At 37.4% G+C, this 3880-nt stretch overlaps 1 pseudogene; it reads left to right on the forward strand.

Moving 5' to 3' along the window:
* The first annotated feature begins 340 nt into the window (after nucleotides 1–340).
* On the forward strand, nucleotides 341–1162 carry LOC101581537 (annotated as a pseudogene).
* The last annotated feature ends 2718 nt before the right edge of the window (nucleotides 1163–3880 follow it).

Here is a 3880-nt window from a genome sequence, read left to right on the forward strand (position 1 = left end):
AAGCAGAGTCAAAGAGGTACAGAGGAACTTAAAATCTCAATCACAAGCCTGAAAAACCATTTGAGTGTAAGTGAAGACAGAGTTTCAGATCTTGAAGATGCTGGTGCAGCTAGTGAAAAGGTAAGAAATATCTCTTAAAAACAACTAGACCCGTCAGGGTTCGCTATGGCAGCAGCGTTGTGGTGGGCTGGCGCTTGGTGGGCTTATCCCAGCAGGGCCACTGATGCCACCCACCCCACTGTCGCCTCTCGGGCATGAGTGCGGCCCACCACTGTAGCCCACTGCCCTGCCTGCCTCTGCCGCCGCTGCTGCAGCCCGACTGGGGGTCCGCGCCAGGAACATGCCCCTGGCCGCCTACTGCTACATGGGGTTCGTGGGCAGGGCAGCTATGGGAAGGTGATGCTCATGGAGCACCAGTGGGACGGCAAGCAGTATGTCATCAAAATTGAACCTCCAAAATACAACCAGCTGAGAACAGCAGGCTGCTGAACAGGAAGCTCAGCTCTTGTCTCAACTGAAGCACCCCAACATTGTCATCTACAAGGAGTCCAGGGAAGGAGGGGACAGCCTGCTCTATATCGTTATGGGCTTCTGTGAAGGAGGTGATCTGTACCGGAAGCTCAAGGAGCAGAAAGGCCAGCTGCTGCATGAGCGTCAGGTGGTGGAGTGGTTTGTACAGATTGCCATGGCTCTGCAGTACTTACATGTAAAACATATCCTTCATCGAGATCTGAAAACTCAAAACATCTTCCTAACAAGAACAAATATTATCAAAGTGGGTGACCGAGGAATTGCCCGAGTGCTAGAGAACCACTGTGACCTGGCCAGCACCCTCATTGGCACGCCTTATTACATGAGCCCCAAACTATTCTTGAACAAACCCTACAACTATAAGTCTGATGTTTGGGCTTTGGGATGCTGTGTCTATGAAATCACCACCCTGAAACATGCCTTCAATACAAAAGACATGAATTCTTTAGTGTATCGGATAATTGAAGGAAAGCTGCCACCAATGCCAAAGGCTTATAGCCCAGAGCTGGCAGAACTGATCAGGACAATGCTGAGCAAGAGACCTTAAGAAAGACCATCCATGAGGAGAATCTTGAGGCAGCCTTATATAAACCACCAAATTTCCTTGTTCTTGGAGGCCACAAAGGCGTAAGATACTTCCTTGAAAATAGTTGGGCTAAATAGATGTTGGAAAAGAGGGTGGCTTCTGTAATTTTCATGTGCAAGAATTTATGGTGAATTTTTTTTAAAAAGATAAAGTAAATTGATTAGAATATATAGAGGGAAAATTCTACTCTCTTTGGGTTCTTTATTTTTTCATTTTAAGCAAGAAGTTTATTTAAATAACAAGACATAATGGGAAAGCTATCTAGGATTTTTCTTTTTTAAGAGTAATTTCCTGGGCTGGGGAGATAGCTCAGTAGAATAAGCACCTGCCTGGCAAGTGCAAGGTCCTGAGTTCAATCCCCAATACTGCAATAAATAAATAAATAAATAAATAAATAAATAAATAAATAAATTTCCTCATAGTTAAATGCTGTCCTACAAGGGCCAGCCAAGTAGCTCAGCAGATTAAAGCACCTGCAAACAAGCACAGGGGCTGGGGGTTTGATCCCCGGGCCTGCCATGCTGGCCCTGCCCCTGGGGGGCGCTGAGATGGCAGTTGAGACTGGGCGTGGGGGCCCGTGCCTGCAATCCCAGCTCTTGGAAGGCTGCAAACAGGCAGATCACTATGAGTCCGATCTAGTACTGAGACCTGAACACCCTGAAGACACTTCCCTAAAATAAAAAAACAAAAAACCCAAAAGAACAATAAAACTGTGTTACATGTAACAACTATATCCAAAAAAAAGTTGTAAAATTGTCCTTGGTTTGACAATGACAAGTAGAAAACATTAAAATTCTCCAAACAAGGTTAAAAAAAAAAAAAACAACTAGAATGCAGGAAAAAATAATTCATCACCTGCGAGATGATGCAAAGATGAACAATGTGAGACTAATAGGCATCAATGAGAAAAAATGAGTCAATACACATGATATAAAAGGAATATGGACAGAAGTAATAGCAGAAAACTTCCCAAATATGAGGAAACAATTGGACATTTAGTAACCAAAGCATATAGAACTCCAAATAATGGGAAAACAATTAAAAACACACCCAGACATATAATAATCAAGATCTTAGAAATTCAGCACAGGAACTATATACTACAATTAGTAGAGAAAAGAAAAAGATCACATTTAAAGGAAAACCCATCAGAATAATAGCAGATTTCTCGTCACAAACCATCAAGTCAAGAAGAGCATGGAGCAAAATATTACAAGTCTTGCAAGAAAACAAATTCCAACCCAGACTGATATATCCTGCAAAACTCTCTTTCAAGTATAATGGAGACGTGAAATACTTCCATGACAAAGAACAACCAAAGAATTTCATGATGCCAAAGCCAACCCTACACAGACTATTAAAAAATATCTTAGAGAAGGATCAAAATGACCACAACTTCATGAATAAGAGTGGAAGGAAGCCACCAAATAAGGAAAACATTTAAACAGAGGAGAAAAAGAGGTATACAAAAGCAGTCCTTCAATTATTCTTCTGTATTCAGCAGCAAAATATTTCTATCAGCATACTCAAAAAATGGACTTCTTCTGTACCCTATAGGCCATGATTCTATCCAGGTCTACAGGGTGGAAATCAAGGTAAGAGCTGTAGTTCAGTACCACCAGTGACACATGGCCACCAGTAACCATCATGGACACTGTCCACATCCACCACATACTAGAACATTGAGCAATATCCTGTCCCCAGACAATTAGAAGTGCTGGTCATATATTTGCCATTCCAGCATTTATGTTCTGTTTTATTCTTAGTAATTCTTTTCTATCATGAAAAATTTTTCTTAGTTTAATTGTTTTAAAATATTAATATTTAACTTTCTGAATATTATTTAACCTTAATTTTTGTTTTGAAGATTTATGATGCATCTTTGACTTATAATCTACTTATAAGACATTGTATACTTATTAAAGTCTCTAGTATTAGAGACTTTAAAAGTATATTTCCATTTTGCATTGACTTTATATTATTTCTTCTTTGTCTTTTTTACACACACAGAAACACACACACACACACACATATGAAAAATATGTATATAACCTGAAATAAGATTGATACTTTTTGTAGGAATCTTCAATGACCTTTTAAATGGGTTTGTGTAATATATTTTACATAGTCCTTCATAACTACCATTTTAAGATTTCTTTATTCTTTATCCAGGACCATATAGCTACTTCTCTTGCCTTCTGGATTATGCTCTTTGGGTTTTTTTATATGTTATGTCTGGAGATATTTTCAAATTTGTATAAAAGAAAAATATTTTACTTTTAGTTTTCAAAGGTATGTTTGGTAAGCATAACATTCAACAGGGATCTTTTTTTTTCTTTCAGTCCTTTGAATTAATTAGTTTCTTATACACTTGCTCTTTTTTTTCTAATGTGGAACAATATGCTATTTAATTTGGTTCTTCCATAGCTAATATTTTTATGTATATGCTTTACTGATTTTTTCTTTGCAATTAGTTTTGGATAATTCCATTTTTATATATCTTGGTATGATTTTATTCAAATTTCTTATGAAAAAGGTTTATTTTTCTGGGAAATGTGGTGCTATAATTTCAACTAAATTCATAAATTTTAAATCTTTAAATGTTTATTACCTACCCCTTTCTACTTTGAGAATTCTTATTATATGAATATAAGAGTGAACTATTATATGGATGACATCTAAATTCTTTCTTCTTCATTTTTATCTTGGACAATAACTATTGTTATACTCATTTAAGTTTGTAAATAATTTATTAATTAATTG

Source organism: Octodon degus, unplaced genomic scaffold (assembly GCF_000260255.1).
Source record: "Octodon degus isolate 3935 unplaced genomic scaffold, OctDeg1.0 scaffold00441, whole genome shotgun sequence".
Classification (NCBI taxonomy): Eukaryota; Metazoa; Chordata; class Mammalia; order Rodentia; family Octodontidae; genus Octodon; species Octodon degus.